The sequence below is a fragment of the Ochlerotatus camptorhynchus genome, unplaced genomic scaffold (assembly GCF_037179485.1).
Source record: "Ochlerotatus camptorhynchus isolate MF236.1 unplaced genomic scaffold, CSIRO-AGI_Acam_v1.1 ptg000743l, whole genome shotgun sequence".
NCBI lineage: Eukaryota > Metazoa > Arthropoda > Insecta > Diptera > Culicidae > Ochlerotatus > Ochlerotatus camptorhynchus.
Window position 1 is genome coordinate 32,967 of NW_027041212.1, and position 22,265 is coordinate 55,231.

The window sequence follows — 22,265 nt, forward strand, 5'->3', positions numbered from 1 at the left end:
CCGAGATTTCCCCGAAAAAAGTAAGTCGTCGCGATGAAGCGCTCGACGACCCAAGAATGGTTGCCCCTTATCAGGGTTGCTTCCACTCACTTCGCTATATTGCTATATAACAATTTTTTCTCGGAATTGTGAAATCATTACAAGCAATTAGTGATAACATTTTATGTTCGTAAATTACAAGAAGAGGTTGACACATAAAACCTGTAAATTTCGCATTCAGAGAGTCACAATAAGCGATTTTTTTATTTGTGAGCGTACATGATTGCGACTCTCTTAAATGCGACATTGACAGGTTTTACGTGTCAGTCATATGCTTTAAAAATCTTCTTGTAATTTGCAAGTACAACATATTATGATATCATAATGGATTACCTGGCATGGTTGATTTTCGCAAAAGATATCGCTAGGAAAAAAACTAGAATATTTTTCGAAAAAAAGAATTGGTACAAATGGTAGCTTTTACAGAATTTTTACAGAACTGGCCTGCATCAAACAGGGTTACTTCCACTCACTTGTTATAAAAAAATATTTTTCGGAATAATGAAATCATGAGATGATATAATGATAATTAGTACTTGTAAGTTACAAGGAGAGGTCGTGAAGTATGTGTTTGACACATACAATCTGTCAGTATTGCTTTCAGAGGGTCACAATCAACGATTTTACGATTCGTGAGCGCTCACTCTGAGTGAACGCTCACGAATCTTAAGATCGCTGATTGTGACGCTCTGAAAGCAAAATTTACAGGTTTTATGAGCCAAAGATATACTTTACACCCACTTCTTGTTACTTAAAAGTACAACATATCATTATATCATCTAATGATTGCATAATTCGGAAAAATATTTTTTTTATAGCAAGTGAGTGGAAGCAACTCTGGATCAAAAATCGATATTTTTTCAAAAATGTTGAAAGCATTATAAATTATTTTGATGAATAATGTTTTCCCCATGATGCCATGCTGTCCAGTGGTTGTAAGATCTAAACAAAAAAAAATTGTACATAGCAAAGTGAGTGGAAGCAACCTTACCCTTATTCCCTCCTTTCGCCACGCGGCTGTGCTGGTGATCATCACATTCATATCATCTCTCTCTCACTCTCGTCTCGGCACGGTAGGTGCCTTACATATAGTGGTAGGTACATTACAATTTGAACGGTTCTACTACGCGAATGCATAAATTATAATTGACATTATCTTCGCGCAGTGTTGATTTGTTTATTTTGACTGTGTGCGGTTGCGGTATTTGGGTGAACTGTGGTGGGGTTCAAATGGCATTCGCTACATCTTAAACCTGTGCTTTGGTGGTTGGGGTTTTGTTCTGTGAAGTTGCGGTGGGGAACGTGTGCTATTTCGCTACCGATCACTTTTTTTTGGTCATGGATGGGTGCTGTTGCTGTTGTTTGGGGTTGTCGTTACACGTCATTAATCGAGTGCCGTCGCGTCGTCTGGGTTTTTCGGACGCTCGCCATCTAGATAAGGTGGTCGTTTTGCGAGTTAAAGGTGAGTTGTTAACCAGCAACTCTCATGATAAGGGAGGATGCTTTTGTACTGGCCTAATGAAATTATTTTTAATTCGTTCTGGGTGTGCGGATTTCTGGTTTTTCTACTGCCCCAAGTACCGAACCGACACCACACCGGCACCGAGCGAACGAGGCCCAGGGGTCGTTTTTATTGGGGTGATTATCGCCTTTTTTACGGTGGCTGAACGTCTGCTTGCAGCTTCCGCAAATATGCGTGTTTATTTTCACTGCCGCCGCAAAACAGAGGGGGAAAGCAAGGGATATGCTATCCGAATCCAGATTTTAGGGTGCGAGGGAGCGAGGGATTACCACCACTAACGGATAGAGTTGTTTAGGCAGTCAGTGGCTTTGCAACTGCTGTTTTTGGTGGTTTGGCCGATTAAAATATGGTGAGATTTATTTTTGTGGGTTGTGATCTTGTCAAGTTCAAGGTTGATTCGGTGTCCTTGAATGACTTTTGGCATTATGGTAATTTCCATAAGAGGTCTCTCTTTTCATTTAACTCATCGCAGTCATTTACCTTAATGCGCTTAATTGTGTAGATTCACCGGTGGCGGTTACACGCTGGTAGATCCTTGCAGATTAGTGCTGAATTATGAGCAAATTTGCCATAACTAGAAGACGAAGATGCCTAATGGCACGGCCATAATGATAAATCACGAATGTTTATCTATATTCGCTTGGTGCATTGGTTTCCCATCGCTTATGGCTCTGCTAGAGACCTCCCTAAGGCTTAGTACTGCTCAAAGCTTACAAGCTAATAGACTTAAGATTAGATCTATTGAGTAACCGAAGTGCGCAAGCGCGCGCTAAGGGAAGCAATCGAACATGATTAAAGTAATGACGACAGTAAGCACTCATTGGTGGTCCTCCGAGATATGAAGATAGAGGCTTCATAAAGACTCCCCTATTAGGGTCAATAGTGGTAGGTTGTTAGATTTGCCTCTGAAAAGGCCAAGAGTGGAAGCGATGTGATCAACAATGAATAGTCCTGGTCAGATTGCACATTTCACCGTTTATTACGTTTGCGTCCGCAATATATTTTGAAACATAGCCACCAAAATCCGAAATCATCAGGGGTAAGCATAGATCATATGGCGAGACGAAACATTACGTTATATTGCGCTACCCTTGACAAAATATAACCCCCGTGCAGGTTTGAAACTTCGATGGCAATAAACATAATTTTGGGTTGGATTTTTGGGTTGGTTGCAGATGACTTTTTTTTTTTGTGGCATAAAACAGAGCTTGTACCGAGAGAGAGACAAAATCTATTATGCAGAAACGTAGTGTTACTGAGGATGGACTGTGTAGTAAATAGGGACCAAACCGGAGGACGGCTAGGGATATGAATTTTGACTGACCGTGAGGGCGAGGGTGATTTTGCATACAACTGACACGGGGCCAACAGTAGGGAGTAGGGAGGGATTTTTGGATGAACTTATTGTCGTCGGGACCACCATAAATGATGAAGATATTATGAGAATATGGTTGTCGTTACTTGGGAAAATTATTATTTTTATTATTATTTCAGTCGGGCTGAACATAAATTTTGGCTTCTGGTAATACAAGAGTATTCCGTACGAGTTGAATTTGCCAATATGATTACATTTTGATACAATTTTCTAATATTTATGAATGTCACGAAATAATATATTTAGCTAGATTGTATGCATAACGCAAATCACCAGATAGGGCCGTTTCAATGTTTAAAACTAGCCTGCAAACTCAGAATGTATTTTCATGTTCGCTAATGTTTTACCGAAATCACGTTTTAAAGTCGCTTTAGAACAATTATTTTAATTAACCTTAATATTACCGAAAAGTTCAGTTGTTGAGATTTCGGTAAAATTACCAAAATTGGCAATAATTTCCAAGTGTGCAAGGAAGAGTACGGCATAGAATTGCCAAACTAGCTTTAAAAATATTTAAATAATCTAGAACACCCCCAAATGCATAAAATGACTTTAGAAACGTTAAAAGAGCAATAAAATGTAAATGTGGCTTAAAATGCCAAAATGGCCATAAACAGTCAAACACAATAATTTCAATAAATTGACAAAACAACGAAGGAATCCTGAAATTGAACGATAAACCTACCAAATCTACGTCTAAAGCAGGGGGTGGGATACCTTGGCTGAATATATCAAAATATTTCTTGATATTTTCATTTTCTTGACTTATCTAACTTAAAAACAAAAGTATCCGTTGAACAAACATTGTTTCACACAAAAATCACCATGTATTAGTCTTAGAAAATACTTTCATATTTGTTGGTTGCTAATTAGGAATATTTGATATTTCCAAATATATCTAAGTAGTCTTGTTCCTTGAGAGGCGAACCAGCCAATGGTTGAAAGTCTCTTTAACAGTTTTAGTCCTAATTTTTTATAACGCATATTTTAAGGAACTGTTTTTTGCTTTTTTTAGAATTCAACGGTGATAGTTCAAAAACAATTGAATACCTGAAAAAAATGTTTTGATAATCTAGGATATGTAAATGATTCATAAGTTTAGACCTTTATCTTTAAAGGATCAACAGAGGTTCAAAGGAAATGCTATCCATAGATATGTGTTCAAAAACCTCGCAGAGCAGAAACACGCCATATGAAATCAAAAACAGCATATACGAGGAACTCCAATATCTTTAGATCATCCTGAACTATTGATCTTCAAGTTCTACATGCTCAATTAAGTATTTCTCAACGACCCGAGTAAATGTACCACTCCAGAGAGTATTGTAAGAGCTCATTACATCAGGGGAGATTTGTATATACATTTGTGTTAACAAAATATCTAAGATTCTCCAAATCATCCTGAAGTTCAGATCTTGGTCTATTATGGACTCAACGAGATTTTATACGATCGTCTGACTTAATCTTGGCATTTGTAGAGCCTCACATATAGGACATTCCAAGGGACCATTCGATCAAATTACATCATGTATGACTTATTGTTGTCAAGACCGACTACTAACATTCGAAAGGTTTTCTAAAGCTTAAAAATATCATGGAACTATCAAGACCCAATCCTTAATATAATATGGAGACCCAAAAATATTATGTCATTACAACTACATATTCCACATGATGTAATGGTGCTCCACGAACTTTTTTGAGTTCTCAAATATAGTCAAGACATTATACAAAACCACCTTGAACCTGAGGAACATTAAGATCTGAACTTCCGGACAGTTTGGATAATGGGACATATTTTATCGTGTAATAAATCTGGGCATTATACAACATTTGGTTGAGCTTGTAGAACATCAAGACCCCATGCTCAGTCCAACTTGGAGACCACAAAATATTTTGTCATTGCAACTACATAGATCGCTTGATGTAATGGGGCTCCACGAATCTTTTTTTAAATCTCAAATTTGATCAAGACATCGTACAATACCTCGTTTAATTTGAGAAACGCCTTAATCTAAACTCAAGGACAATTTGGCAAATGGAATATATTGTGTTAATACAACTTCTTATCTTCCTTGATGAAGTTCAACGGAGCTTCATGGATTCGTATATGGACATCATACAACATTATGTTGAGCTTGTATATCATCAAAACCCCATCCTAATAATATCTAGGATACCCCAAAACATTTTGTTATCATAAATACATATCCTGCAAGATGTAATGGAGCACTACAAATCTTTTTGAATTAACAAATTTAGTCAAGCGTCCATTGTAGTGACCGACGTCCATCCGTCCAAAGAATAGTCAACAGAATAACGATTAGTTTGCATTCCCGTCGTTTCATCCTCAGCATTGAGCAGGTGCCAGCCTGCTCTCACAGCAAACGCAAACCTATCTCTATCTCCCTCACTCCCTCATGGATCCGAGCCTGCCTCTCGATATTATCGCCTCACAATCGTGTCTTCGAAAGCACGCTCGCCTCCTGACACGCATCATATTCGTGCTTCCGAATGCACGCTCACATTCAAGCAGTCAACCTACTTGTTTATATCGATCAATGTCGACTATACGCTAAATATAAACTACTCAAACCTTGTTTATTTTATATCATATTCGTAACTAATTTAAAAGTTATCTATGAGCAGGTACAAAATAATGGCTTACTAGATAAGACGTATACTGAATCAACTCAACTAAATCTCTCATATTTGTCCAAGTGACCAACTTCCAATCCTATACACTACATCTTTCCCCTTCTCTACTCTAGTATAGAAAAAATGCTTATTCACTTATATTTATTTCATGTGTCAAACTTCAATCTTTACTATCACAAAAAACATGTGGAGTAAGCAAAACAATATTAAAATAAACAAAATATGGCAAAGCATGTACAGAATGGCATTTGAACATTTTTAAGTGGGATATTTCTTAATTTGCTGTTGCAAATACCACTCACTATTTACAACATTCATCCAACCATTTTTAAGCTAAACCATCACAATATAGATAAAAAAATATTTAATTTGGACAGCCTATCTTTTGCCTGTCAATGCTTTAATACGGCAATGAAAAAAATCAGCAAAATACGATTGAATTTTATTAGGGTTAACTACCCCATTTCCGGCCTATTAAGCACAACCCGCACTTAGACTTTCTTAATCTAGCACAGTTTAGCACTGTAGTGACCGAGTTTTGTCACCGAAACACAAACACGTCCATCCGTCCAAAGAATAGTCAACAGAATAACGATTAGTTTGCATTCCCGTCGTTTCCCTCAGCATTGAGCAGGTGCCAGCCTGCTCTCACAGCAAACGCAAACCTATCTCTATCTCCCTCACTCCATCGTGGATCCGAGCCTGCCTCTCGATATTATCGCCTCACAATCGTGTCTTCGAAAGCACGCACGCACGCAAGCACGCTGTTGACTATTCTTTGGACGGATGGACGTGTTTGTGTTTCGGTGACAAAACTCGGTCACTACAAATACCTCGTTGAATTTGAGGAACGTCAAAATCTATACTCCAGGACATGAAACATATGAAATAACATAACAATAACATATTTTGTTAATACAACTTCTTATCTCCCTTGATGCAATGAAGTCCCACGGAGCTTCATGGATTCGTATATGGACATCATACAACATTGTGTTGAGCCTGTAGAATATCAAGACCCCCAATTATTTCGTCATCACAACTACATAACCCACAAGATGTAGTGAGCGCCACCAAGTTTTTTGGGTTCACACATTTAGTAGAAACCTCGTTGCATCTGTGAAACGTCAAGATCTGAACTCCAGGATAATTTGGGGAATTGAACATATTTTGCTAACACCGTTATATACCCACATGATGTAATGGGGCTCTATGATGCGGATTGGATTGAAACAAGTGTTTTGAGTTCACCCCAGCAGGCCTGGGTTCAATCCCAGTCGGCGCCGCCGGGATGTTCTGAGGCATAACATCTCTGATCACGCCTTCCTTCGGATGGGAAGTAAAGACGTTGGTCCCCGGTTCATGAGTTGATGGGTCGATAGGTAGGGTCCAGGTGTGAGAGCTGCCTTCCTGGCACGTCGGTAGCATTGGTGCTCAGCACGGAAAACAAGATCGACGGAAAAAACAAACCAAAGGAAAAAAATAAAAGTGTTTTGAGTAACTGTCATGAATTATACTTTATACTTTTCTGGTCTTAAACTAAAATATTTCTCAATTCACGGGAACTCCCGGGGAGAGCCATCAGCAGTTTGCCGTTTCCCGAGAAATCAAAAATGGCGGGGAAATGAAAACACTAGGCACGCTAATACCCTTGGTGAAAGAATTCTGAACTAAACTATTCACCATCCAAAAGGTTCAACTGCACAACTATACCAAAGATAGCAAGTCACATCCCAAGTAACCAAAAGTTCTGATAAAAGGCTATTTATGGCTTAAGCACCTTGGTTGAAGGTGGTCTATAGAATTCTAAGCAGCCTCATTTTTAAGTCGTTATAAGAACTTGAAAGTTCCGGTACCATAATTGAAGAGCATTCTAAGCAGCCTCTGGCGGAACTTGAACGGAACTTTTAGAAAATAAATTAAAAAAGGTTTTTGTCCTCTACACCAATTCTATATTTAGTTCGCACTTTTATGAAAGTTATTTCTAAAGGCAGGTATTAATGTGTATTGATTTATCAGCATTAGTAGTAGTAATGGAGCTGTTGGAAGAATTAAACCCAGTCCTTCTGCGTGAGAGTCTCAGCACGAACCACTACGTCATCTGAAATATATTAAAGTGAGCTGTTGTCCCGCCTATAGTTGGAGTTTTCTGAGCCAGCTGACTGACTTGAATACGAAACACAACACCTTGATGAATTTAAATTGGTGTTTGCCCGCATGGTATTCCATCACACTTGTGGCGCAGTGGTTAGCAATCGCAATCGTAGATCACATGCCGAATACACGGGTTCGAATCCAGCAATTTACTTTTTAATTTTATTTTTTATTTTTGTATAGAATGTTGCATAAATATAAGTATTATGATTTATTCGGGCCACTGATTATTTCAATTTACGTACATTAAATTTTGTTACAAAAAAGGATTTGTGCGGATTGCTTCGTATGGCTTGAAAGTTCTGTCGGAACTTTATTTGAACTTTATGGAACTAGAAAGTTCTGTCGGAACTTTATTTGAACTTTATGGAGCTTGAATGTTCTGTCGGAACTTTATTTGAACTTTATTTGAACTTTATGGAACTTGGAAGTGTTGAATGCGGAACTTTTGGTTACTTGGGATGGTACACAAAGACAACTTTTCCAAAGAAAGCAACCTTCTATGTATCTAGTCGATCTGGCAAGTTATATCAAACTTTAGATGAAAAAATACATACTAGCGCCACCTAGTTTCAGAATGCTGTATGAAGCTGTTCAATCAACAATAGGCCTTACATATCAGAACAACTTTGTCGAAGACAGCATCTTTCTATCTAGTCGAAATTTCGAGTTAAAACAAGCAATTAAAAGTCAAATGGAACACCAGTACTACCTGGTATAGACATTTTAAACCGTAAAGTACCAGGACGAAATGTATTTGTTCAAAATGCTCGTTCTAAACAATGTCACAACCGATTTTCATAAACCTGGATTTTTATTGAAGGGGAATAGTGGATCTAACTTTTTACGTAGGTAATCCCCGTTAGACCCCTTCCACGTTTGAGAGATGCAAATATGTCTGTGTTTTTTCGGTTTTTTATTCCACATGTATGACCAAATTATATTTGTTGTCTGACAAATTGGTTATCTGGTGCATTGAATAATACCAAATAGATGAAATATGGAAAATACGAATGATTTTAGATGTTTCTACGATGTCTAGGCACGTTATTATCGATTCCGGTAGTTATGGAACCCCGATCTATAAAACATAGTAATATTCCAGGAAATCGTTTCAAATCATGCCAAATAGGTAGAATCAAACAAATGAATACAATTTTTTTGGGCAGTTGAAATGGCATTCGGCCAAATTTTCCATACTAATTTTTTTTACGCCCCTCCCTAGCTCGAAACCTAGCTACGCCCTTGCTCACATATCAATGTGTTTGCTGCTTCATTCCAATTGGTTGATGTTGTAGTCAAAGTTTTGTGTAACGCTCAGGAATTGTCAGATGGAAACCTGTTTTTACTCGGCAGCCTTCCAGTTAACTGTCTACAGTCCTCTCCAGTAGTGTTCGGATTGGTGCGATTTGTTTGTGTTAGTAAGAAGTTAGACAGTTAGACACACCATAATAGGAACGTATAACCATAACTGATACATCTGACCTAAGTCAATTTAAAATACTTTGCATCTTCTTGTGGAATTGACTGGCTTCTGAAGTGAATTAATTAAATTAAAATATCCTGTGATCTTCTGCATGTGAGGCAATTGTTTATCTAAATTGTCATTCGAAGACTTTCCCAAAATCTTAGAAAGCCTGAATCTTTTGATTTCTTTTATGTTCACGGATACCTGACATTTCTACATGATAATTTGGAATGGAAATGATGCGGTTTCTGGATATTCTGGTATTTCTTTAAATTTTAATTTTCGACAAAGCTTATAAGCGGCGCCGGTGGTGTAGTGGTAAGCGTGATTACCTCTCACCCCAGCAGGCCTGGGTTCAATCCCAGTCGGCGCCGCCGGGATGTTCTGAGGCATAACATCTGTAATCACGCCTTCCTTCGGAAGGGAAGTAAAGCCGTTGGTCCCCGGTTCATGAGTTGATGGGTCGATAGGTAGGGTCCAGGTGTGGGAGCTGCCTTCCTGGCGTCGGTAGCATTGGTGCTCAGCACGGAAAACAAGATCGACGGAAAACAAATCCAAGGAAAAAAAAAAAAACAAAGCTTATAATTTATCAGTAATTTTGGAAAACCACTCAAAATTCTGGTTCCCACAAAACATGTTTATAATTACTCAACGAGCTGAAGGTATTAATGTGAAGCATCGATCTATCATCGATCTTATTCTTTATCTCATCGCTTAACAATACTTGGCAAGAAGGCATCGTTCATTACAGCCTACTTTGCATTATTTCCTAGATCTCACTCGAACCGCACTCAAGCGAGTGAGTGTAAATTTGTTCAATTAAACGCCTCTTTTGTCTTAACCCCTCAAAAAGAAACACTTGAAACATACGGCGGGGGCACGTGCTCACATAAAAAGAAACAAATTTGGCAGAAAATCGACACCATCACTCATTCCATTCTCCCGACCCGCTGGCTGTTGATGCAATTCCACACACTCGCTGTCTCACATACGTAACAGCAACAACCCAGCAAGTGATGTGTGATGATGTGTGCCATCCCGAGCGAGACGAAACTAATTAAATATTTTAATGTGATTTTAATTGTTACCAAACACCCTTCTTACAATCTACCGTGTCTTTTCAGTGAACGGGGAGCTATCAGAAAACTTTTCCCCAAAACTGACGCTCTACTGCTATACCTATGTAACACGGCCTTGTAAGAAGTGAACGTGAGTACCACGTCGCGTCAGCAATATCAACCCCTTCCTTCACTCGGTGAGACCTTCTGCTACAAAAAGCGCAAGCAGGGGGTTTGTTTTTAAAAACACCAACTTGGGCACGTTTTATGAGTCTCCTTGTGCTCTTGTGCCATACACATTGTGTGTATCTTATCCTGACATACCACACCGCCACCGCCCCATGTAAGACATATGTTTTACACCCGATTACGATCATATTATTATGATTAGCAATTTTACTGTCATTAAAATTATTGTTTAACTGCCGACTTGAGGACACATTCCTTCGGATGTGTGGTGCGCTTCCTCCGAGAGATCTTTGATAGCCCTGAGTCTCTGAACACACGTTCCTTGTTGAAGGGGTGCGAAAATTAGGTACGAGCGAGTCTCCACCGACAGTCAAGTGGCAAGAAGTTTTTAATAGTTTTCCTCCCCATCTCGACGGTAATTTGTTGACAGAGCCTGGAAAGCTAATCCACATGTAGAGTTCCATATCGAAAAGGCACAGATCTACCGACGACGATGACGACCTGTCAGCACTTGGCTTGCGACTTTCTACGTGAGTGTTGTACATCTGGCCTCGATGTCAGTTTGCCATTCGGCGAAAGTCCCAAAAAGTCAGGAAAGTGTAATTTCAACGTAATGAATGTGTACTTACCAGAAGAGTGCACTCGACACTGTACAGAACAAATTTGCTTTGGCCTTTCATAGAAATTCTTAATGACAACCATGCTTTCTCACATACAAACTACTACCGTATTCCTGCCTCCTCTGCCGCCCAGTGGATGAGATTGATGATGATGATGGTTGGTGTGGTCCAGTTAGCCCAGACCAGCCGGGTGATGTTCTTCATCCATCCATTTACCATATACGGGAGCGCAGTGACTCATAAAAGTAGATGAATGATATCCATGCATGAGCCGAGAATATCGTCGCTTCCTCCGACCACCGCCCGTCTTCGGTAGCCATCCGAGCTGTCTGATGCTGCGATATGATTATGTTTAATTACTATTATTGCACTCTTCTGTTGATCTGGGCTGGGTTGCGTTGTGTGAGTTGGTAGTTCGTAAAAATATGAACGCTCACCCCCTTTGCTCTATCAAAACCGACAATAGTCGCCAAGCGGTCCCCATATGGATACTGCGCACAAAGATGGGATAATAGATTATTACGATAATTAAATTTTCATCATACTTCATCACTTACCCACAGCAGGGCGAATCCTAGTCCAATAGTAGATTGCTGAAACTGGCAGGTTTCTGTCAACGTCGGTTAAACTGCAGTAGCTAGTTCCCGTTCCCCACAAATCGCATAGCATAGGCAGAGCTAGGACTTTTCTTTCGCTGAATCACCCTGAAATTCAAATAAATGTATATTTTCTTAGCATATATGCTATGAGTTTTGGGCGAAAGGAAAATGACGGCTTCAGCAGGAGTCAAATTTCACTAGATTTCTCTAAATACCACGCCGCTAAATGTATAGTATTTCAACAATCCCTTAGCTGAAAGTCCTATCCTAATCGATTTTATAGTCAAATATTTCTTGAAATTAAACATTCATACTACAAAATGCTGCTGATTTAGGGTTTCCGATAGTTGAACAGGTTGCCGACAATAGTCACAGGTTGGTTTCACTCACTTCGCTATAAATATGTTTATAGGAATTATGAAATCATTAGATGTTATAATGATATTTTCAGAGTATATACTTCTTGAAAAATAAAACTGGAAAAATCATGGGTCTCCCAAGAATTTTATTTTACCTGAAAAAATCTTTACCAAGCAAATTTTGAAGCATAGAATATATTGAAGTACGTCAGAGAACCAAATGTTTCTTCCTCGTTAGTTGCTCTTACTCTTAGAACGAAATAATTCTGGAGTGGATTTATCTTCAGTAACAACATAAATTCTAAGACTTGAATTGTGTTTTTTAAGATTCTGGAGCATGGAAAATTTCAACGCATTTTAAACATAAGTGATAGGTGATTTGACGACTGCTTCGGGAGTTTCTATTATTTCTGTTATTACGGAGTTCCAGGAGTTTCCAAGAGAAACCCTTTCCGGTGCATCATAAAGTTCCTGGTGTTCCGACATAATCTGGAGTTCCGGAAGAATTCTAGCTGTCCCTGAAGTATCCCGGTGTTCCAAGAATCACGGTACTTAATTCGCGCAATTGTCGGCACTTCTTTATCTAGAGTAGTGTTCCCTTTCCCGGTCATTTTTGTTTTTACTATGTGGGAAACAGAAAACAGCAGAATCGGGAAATATATACTTGTATCTAGTCATCAGTTATTTTAGGAAAAAAGACACTGAGAAGCATCAAAGCATATGGTGAGCAGGCCACGTGCGTATGAAAAAAAAAATAATAATTTGCGAAAAAAAATTACGGTTATGGCGGGATTTGAACCCACAAACCCCATTCAGTACAAAAACGCAGTACCAATTACACTATGGGTATCGACAGGGTACACGTAATATTCGGCTAATGACGTATAGGCTATCACATCCTTCACCTGGAGTACCACATTTACCCTAGAACCCTATCAACGTTCGATTGTAATTCATCGGTTTGATCCATTTTGAACATCTGTAGAACGACACATTAAATGAGCCTCTTAATTCAAATACTTTAAAGTTTCTTCCAACATCCCCTATAAGTTCTTCTGGCTGGAAGAGTCTTCAATCTTTGTCTGGAAGTAGTTTCTGGCTTCCCCGAAAGATTCTTCTGACTTCTGTTGAAAGTTGCTTCCGACTTTCACCTGAAGTATCTCCAAATTTCAGTATTGAGCAAATCCACGCTAAATAGTATTACATGAAACTTTGCATTTGCAATTGTTTGCTAGGGACAATGAACCAAGTTTGAGCTGTAATTCGGACATTTTTCAAAATGGCGTATTCGATAATGTTCAATAAATCATAGCACGAAAACGGCTGATTTAATAGAAATGCCCAACTAACAATTTTAGCTGCAGATAAGCTTATACAGGCATAAAATGGTGTATACAGCAAATGTATGCCTGTATAAGGTAGTCTGCAGCTAAAATTGTTTGCCTATCGACCAAATTCCAGCACAAACTTGGTGCATTGCCCTGAACAATTATGAATCAGTTTCCAAAACCCATGATCGCAGCAACCTGCTGTTGTCGGTCGATGTACAGTGGCAACACCCTACCTATCTGTTCACTCTCAGATAGGTTACTCGTCATAGTCTAAAAGGGACCCTACACGATTGCTTATATTGAAAATATTCGTATTGTCAATACATTCTATATTGACGTCCATACATCTATGTTGAAAATATTTCTGTATTCACACCATCAATATTATTGTCAATAATTCACCTTCGCGTCAATGTATGTATAGATACGCGTGGGATTCGCTTAAGAGAGCGTAAATAAACGGTAAAAAATAGTTGCAATTCAAATACCATGGACTGGAGATTACTTTGTCAATGGAAAGACTTAGGGACAGCAGATTGTCTGTTCGAAATCTCGTGAAGTCTCGTTATTAAAAAAAAAACTAAACTTAATTGAACTGGTGGGGGGAGTGTTGTGTAAAAGTAATTCAAAATTGCGAATCCGCATTTTACATGAAAATATATAACTTAATTGAACTTTGTTATCCTAATTACATTACATTCACATTCAATGAGAGAGGGACAAAAAACTGAAGTTGTTACGAGATATTTGAAAAAAAATCTGCACCAAATCCTTTCGAACAATTCGAAGCTTTAAGGTGAGCTTTGTAGCAATTAAATTTCAACGAGATAAATCGAGGTATTTCCTAAATTCCTAAAGAACCATCAACTACTCTATGGTTGATTATAACTTCTCTAAAATTACCACAAGGTTTCTTGAGGATCATAAATATAAATAAAATTGCCGAATTTGATTGATGTATTTTGCATTTTCAGCATGCCTTTAGCAGTTTACCAGATTCCTTGAAATCGCGAAAAGGGATTTTTGAAAAAAAAATATACCGGAAATGGTCCACGGTAGGAAACTCTAATCTAAATCAATGCAATTTTGGAACTTTCTGTTCTCCCAATATTTCCGGAACGCCCACAGTAACGAGAATATCAAGAAAATAAAAAAAAATCTAGATTCGCTTTCTTTCCAAGGTTTGCCTCGGAGTGAAACACAATGATTAACATTTTAAACTTGGTTTTGACTTTAAAAATGGTAATGGATTTGCTCTTTTCACAGACTGCCTTTCACAGTCTATGCTTTAAATGTACAGCATAGAATGAAAACGAGTGAACATAATGGTTGATCCCAGACAAACAGATGTAACACTTCATTCTCGATCATCATACAGGCATTCAACGATCAATTTAAATATAATAGTTTCACGAATTACCTACCATATAAATCCATTTTTATTTATTTGCTGGAAACCAGCAACATATTGCTGGATTTTGCCGAGCTGGAAATCCAGCAATTCTTCCAGCTTATTTTTTTTTTTGCTGAACGGCCAGCAAATTGATCCAGAGCTAATTTAACAGCACTTAACTAAAAAACCAGCCAAATGTACCGATTATCCAGTAAAATGGATTGACAATCGTTTTGCTGGAAGAACAGTAATTTTCGTTTGTTTTGTTTTAAAGGAATCACATTTTTATCAGAATACACAGTTTATGTTCGTATACAATACATCACATTATGTGCTGGATTTCGGTTGCGCACATTTATACCGAAAATCGATGCAGTTGTATACACTCTTGATGGGTTACCGATGAAATTTCACCTGACTGTAGAGATAAAAAGGAGCCTTAGTACAAAATCGCTTAGAGTTTGAATTTTACGCTTACTTTATGACTTTCGCAGCATTATTCATTTTCTAGTGATATATTTATGGTGTTAATTTAGGGGCTGTCCATTAACTACGTAGACAGTTTTTTTGGGATTCTTATCCCCCACCCTCCCCTGCGTAGACAATTGTCCATACAATTTTTTTTAAATTTGGTGTGTAACGCTGGCTTCGGGTCACTTACAAACAGTTGAACTTGAATGCAACATTGTTTGCGATTTAGCAAGCAAGCTTATTATTATTATTATTATAAGCTAGATGCCGCTAGTGATTTCCGAGACCATATTTTCAAGGAGAGATTGTTCAAAGAGCCCTGGTTCCACCAGTGAACCACCGGCTCTGACGAGCTGGTCACGACAATGGCTCTCAACGGCCACCGCAAGCTAAGGTGGGTGACTTTCTGATGTCGTCTCTCCCCAAGGGAAAAGCTGCAAACCATCACACTCCAATGGGAACAGTCGTAAATCAATAAAAAGGAAGCATTATATACTTCCGTTTTTTTCCCCGTCGGTGTTCTCATAGCAACTCCCGGTCAATTTCCTTCCCGATGGCGGAGCGCAGACAGACTCCCAAGGGATTACGGTGAGAGTATTTTGCAATAAATCTTCTAAACGCAAGACAATTTGTCAGATATTTTTCTTCCAACGAGAGTACGGAAAAAAGGTGAATTCGAAATCAATCTCAGAACGCAGAAGAATATAAAAAATAGCCTTCCACTTAAGGCGCACATTCAGGGAAAAGGAAGCCAACTGTTTTATTATGTTAATAAATATTTGAGGTTAGATTCCCGGGTGGGTGGATGGCTGGTTGGTTGGTGGGTGCTGAAATGCCAAACGTCAAACGAGTAAGTGCTCACAGACGCCGAACGCAGCTCATAAAAAATGCACCCCTCACAGCGATCACCATCGTCGCCTGACAGCAAATCTAGCCCATAAACATAACCTTTAAATTAAGTGTGTGATATGTTTGGTTTGGTTCTGCTCGCTTCCCATCCACCAAACAGAAGACGCCCGTTCCACCGACTTCTTTTTTTGTTGTCCAACTGCTGATACGTGTCAGTAAATATCGACAATAAGTAATGGAAGCCCGAGCTATCACATCAAGTGTAATTCAACTTGATTGAATTTCTTTCTGCCCTGACAAGGGAGCGAGGGATGAAAAACCAACCGCAATTTATTATTGTTTCAGCAAGTGTTTTGCGGATTCCTTCCATTTGTTATCTGTGCAACTGAACAAGATAAAAAGGAAGCGGAAACGAAACAAAAAACTTACCACTTTTTAGCATAAGCGCGCGAAATTTACGCGAGAAAGGTTAGATTTGTACAACTGTCAAACTTGTTCTACCACCCGTGACGAATGTTCTACGGAAACAAAAACATCAAAGCATCCCGGGAACAAAAGGGGCTCAATTTAGCGTTGCAGATAGTAGGCCGTGCATTTTCGAGAACAAAAGATTAAAGCAGATAAGCTCTGTACTGCTAAATACCACGTGGGGACTAGCTGCGAGGAAAGGGGCAAAAATTTAATGAACCACAACCAACCAACAGCGGACCCCGCTTGCTAGACGGGAGGTATAAAAGATTAAAAAGTCAAAATACTCTCCCGCGTGCGTTTTGCTGGGAGTTTTTCTATACATAATTTATCGTTGAAAAACATTTCCATTTAGTTTGGGATGGAAAAGTATCGGAAGAAAAGTTTTATTTTAACCCCTTTCCCCCGGAACGGATTTTTTTTTTCCTGCATCGCCTAAAAAGGAAGCAAGACTATATTAAAAAGGCATCCACGGCGAGGGCGACCTTTACAGAGTACTCACAGAGAGCAATATCAAAGGGAAGAGATTTCCTTGGAAAAGTCAAAAAATTAATCTACCACGCAGTGAACAAAGATGGGTTTGCGGGCCTCGTTTACTATATAGGGTGCACTGCAGTCTTTGTGGAAAAGCGACAAATTTTATTTAAGAAAGTAAAATCCCGGAAAACTTTATGAGGCAATCAGTTTTTTTCTGAGCCATTGATTTTAAATTGTATGATGAACTTTGCGCTGGAACGTGATCGGATGTGAGAATGCAGCATTGGGACAAACAATGCTTGTGTTACAGTTATATGGTTATATGTTGTTCATTTTCATGGAGAATATTTATTGATGGTTTGCTTAGCAGTGCACGGCGAACGAGAACAACCCAAATTTGAGTTTAGTTCACACATAATCGTCAAAAGGGCAGGAACTCAGCGATGCGTAAATTTGCCTCATGATTTCCTGTGAAAAATCTCAAAAATCAGTCGGAAAATGAGGAACATTGACGAAAATTTTACTCAGTTTAAGAATTGAGAATTTTAATGGTAATGGTTATGGTAGTCAGTAAGGTCCATGGATGGTTTTGTATTGTCGGTTAACTTTACGTGGAATATATCGCGAATTGGTAATCATTAATTTACAGGTAACCTATTCGCGATATATGCCACGTAAAGTTGACCGACAATACAAAATCATCCATGGATCTTACTGACTATCCATAACCATTACCATTACATTTCTCAAACAATAAGTAAAAAGGTTCTAATATTGTTCTTTTTCCGAAAATGTATGGAGAAAACAACTATTTTGAATGGTAATGGTTCTTAACAAACCATTATTTGTAAGGTTCACTGCAAAAAAACCATAATACATAAGGTTAAAACTTTATCACACAAACGTTCTTGTAAAGTTCCATAACCATTTCAGTTAAAGTTTAGCAGGGATTATAAACAATTTTTAACCATTTTCGGTAAGGCCAGGTTATGTTTCGCGTTTATGCGGGTTTGTAATCGGGTATCTCAAAAACATCTAATAGCAATAGCAATTACCTGTGTTATGATACTTCCTTCAACGAAAACACATTTTCTTGCATTGTCATAATCATCTGGTCTAAAGTAGCTGGTCCATCGAGCACTCGGAATTAGCGGTCCGTACATCATTGAATCAATATAGAGATTAGGATGAAATGGTGTTATATGTTATATGTTAAGTACGAAATGAGCATGATAGAATTCGAAAGGGATTAGTTTCAAGAAGTGACAGTTTCATCGGATTACCCAACTAACCATACTCAAGCAAAGTAAGTATATCCACGCTATATTGTGAGTATATGGTTACTTGAGTACTCTTATGGCCATCAGAATGGTTCATTGGTAGCGAAGTGAAGTATTTCTGCGATAGACTGCGTTACTTTTGTCTCAATGTTTTGATTTTATCCTAGCGTTACCTCAATTTTATAACACAGACAAACAGACACAACACATTGAATACTTCTCATTGTAAACACCACCGCCATACAATCAACAGAAGACTGTAGTATGTTAACATCGGGCACTTTTGATCTACCTGCAAACACTCTCGCATTGAGTAGTCCAAGCAGGATCTCACGAACACTACACTAATATGTTATAATGGTTATAATGAGCTTGATAATAGCAACTCTCGTTATAGTCTTGAAATACAAAAAAAAAAAGGCCAAACGAAAGCAAAATGGACCAGGCTTTCCAGTCTGGCATTTTTTTAAATACTTTATTATTGAGATTTTTAGGACTTCCCTAATAAAATTGTAATGGTTATTTTCCTTAACGACGCGTCCGGCGTATCATCCAAACCATTTGCTGAACAGTTCTATTATTTGAGTTATCTTTCGTATTTGATATTTTTTTATTAGGGTTGGCTAGTTCATCTCATATTCCAACCTGGAATTGAAACGCCAAAATTTCCTAAAAACGTCTTAAATAAATAAAATAAAAACTCGTAGAATTGTTTTATGGCAGTAACGAACACATGTTTTATGCAAAAAGAACAAACAGGAGCCCTGATCTTCAACGAAGCTCCTTGATTTTTTTTTCAAGTTTGCTATTTGACAACAAAGTCTGATGAAGCTATACAAAGATCACTGATTTTTTACAAAATTTACTGAACTTCTATGCAGTTCTCAATACTCCTACGGAGTTTGCTGAACTCCTACACTTTAACTGAAACTTTAACAACATTTTCTTGAATAAAGTTCAATCAACTTCTTCAAAGCTTGCAGATCTCCTTCAGAAACTATTGCACTTCAAGAAAGTTTACTGAACTTTTACGTATTTTTCTGAACTTCCACGAATTTACTTGAAGTTCCACAAAGATCTATGAAGTTCTTTGAATGTCTAAAACTTTCCCTGAACTTTTTCGCCGTTCCCCGAACTACGCTAACAGAAACGGAGCTCTTGCGACATCTCCAACGCGATCTTTTGCTATAGCATTGGCACTCGGGACGATTTTGTCCCTAGGTTCCTGGCCACACAATTAGACCGACTACTTCATCTTGGTATTCCAGCTAGATCCAGCTCATTGAGCCACATGCCAGACTTTGACGTTTGATTTCTACACTGTAATTGAAACTTGACACAATTTAGACTAAATAGTTAGCAAGATCTACGTATAATTGGTTTGAATTACGCATTAGTATGAGCAAAAAATAAATTGCTTTCTGTTTTTACCCTTGATTTTTTTTAGTCAATTGTGAGGGAGGTAGACAAAAACTTTAAATTAAATTTGTAATGGTCAAGTTTATTATTTTTTATTAACTAAATATTGTTTTCCGTAGCTTGTTATTTATTTTTACTCCCTCTCGACCTATTTAAGTGCTTTCGTACATAAAATACAAATAATCAGCCGAGAAGAGCAACACAATAGATGAGTAAAGAAGAATTGCATTATAACACACCATCGACTGGAAATGCTTGCGGCAACGTGGAGCTTGAAGTAGTGACGGTATATGAAAGTCAAACGCGCACTATTTTACCTGTAGATCTGAAGAGTCTCCTCTACCATTAATGTATGAGTTAGGTAAAAGAGTGTGCGTTTGACTAGTACTGTCGCATTAATGACCCTTCGCTCATTTTCAACGCAGATGTGCTAATCTTTTTTTTTTTTTTTATTAATTACTTTATTTGTACAGGCTCAATCGAATAAACTTTACAGAGCCGAGTTATCATTTTTGTTATACATTATTGATTTCTTATATTTAAAGTTAAAGGAGCTGGACCGGATACTCGCGGTTGTCTCGAGGTTAGTGGGGATTTACAATTTTTTTTTGGATGGGAAAAGGGAGAGGGAGGTTTGAAATGTGGTTTACGATACAAATATTTAATTAATCCTAAAACATGAACTAATTTCTATTCATCTTGAAAACAAACATTAAAAAAACCCACACGTACAAAATACAAACTAAACACAAGGTTAATAAAACTTACAATCTAATGTTAATATTTTTAAAGTAAACATATATGAGTTTCATAAACTCCAGATCGCGTCTAGCCAAAATATCCCGAACTGGAACATTAGGTTGTCTACCTCGAGCCCGAAGGGAATCGTACAGTTCAGATCTGACTCCGCGATGCTCAGCACAAGACCAAATAATGTGATCTGCGTCCTGGTAACCTTGTCCACATTCACAGAGATTGCTGTCCTTCAGCCCAACACGGAACAAGTGAGCGTTTAACGAATAGTGATTGGACATGAGGCGAGACATCATACGAATGAAGTCTCGACCCACATCCAACCCCTTGAACCAAGAACTCTTCGACACCTTAGGGATGATCTCCCAAACTCCCTTCACTCCACTTATTCTGCCAGCTGACGAGTGACTGTTGACGATAAATGAAGAAAAATTCATCGTAGGCGATTTGTCGATCGTAAATATCGCCTTCCATAGCGCCCACCTTAGCAAGTGAGTCAGCCATCTCATTGCCCGGAATCGAGCAATGAGATGGGACCCATGCAAAGGTGATGACAAAAGATCTTAAAGATAAAGCACTTAAAAGCTCTCGTATTTTCATGAGAAAATACGAGGAGTGCTTTACCGGCCTCATAGAGCGAATAGCCTCGACAGAACTGAGACTATCCGTAAAAATAAAATAATGATCTGGTGCAAGTGAGACGATCGTTTCTAGCGTATAATGTATTGCCGCCAGCTCAGCAACATATACGGAACAAGGAGCTTGAAGCATTCGAGAGGCGCTATGAAATTCGTTAAAAATACCAAAACCAGCGGACGACTCTATTAATGATCCATCTGTGAAGAACGATCTTGCGGAATCAACTTGGCCAAACTTTGCAGCATAAATTGACGGAACAATCATGGAACGATGATGTTCTGGGATCCCACGAATCTCCTGCGTCATAGATAAATCAAAACTAACTGAATTGCCGAAGTCGGAGAAGCATACACGATGAGGATTATGCTGTGAAGGGCTGACATCCTGTGTTATGTACACGTAGTACAATGACATAAAACGAGTTTGAGGGTTCAGCTCAAGAAGCTTTTCAAAGTTTTCGATTACCAGTGGGTTCATAACTTCGCAACGGGTGAGGAGCCTGAGGGACAATTCCGAGAACCGATCCGATAGTGGCAACATGCCCGCCAACACCTCTAGACTCATCGTATGAGTCGAGTGCATGCATCCTAACGCGATACGAAGACAACGATACTGGATACGTTCCAGTTTGATGATGTGAGTTTTAGCCGCCGACTGGAAACAAAAACTACCGTATTCTAAAACCGATAAAATCGTTGTCCGGTACAACGTTAGAAGATCTTGCGGATGGGCTCCCCACCACGTTCCGGTAATTGTTCGAAGAAAATTGATCCTTTGTTGGCATTTTCGTCTCAGATACTCAATGTGGGATCTCCAGGTGCATTTTGAATTGAACCAGACCCCAAGATATTTGAAGGACATAGAATGAGTGATCGGTTTACCCAAAAGTTGAAGCTTTGGTTGTACTGGGCTATGCTTCCTAGAAAAAACGACCAACTCAGTTTTCTCCGTGGAGAATTCGATACCTAGCTGAATAGCCCAAGTAGACAAATTGTCTAAGGTATCCTGTAAGGGTCCTTGCAGGTCGACCCCTTTGGGCCCTGTCATAGACACTACGCCGTCATCTGCAAGTTGTCTCAACGTGCAGTTGTCACTTAGACAATTGTCAATTTCTCTGACGTAGAAATTATACAAAAGGGGGCTT

General features: G+C 38.6%; 1 protein-coding gene across 1 annotated transcript in view; it reads left to right on the forward strand.

Annotated features, from left to right (window-relative positions):
* Nucleotides 1–22,265, forward strand: part of LOC135714863 (steroid receptor seven-up, isoforms B/C-like) — a 57,024-nt gene that overhangs the window by 16,383 nt on the left and 18,376 nt on the right. The gene's annotated exons all lie outside the window — the stretch shown is intronic.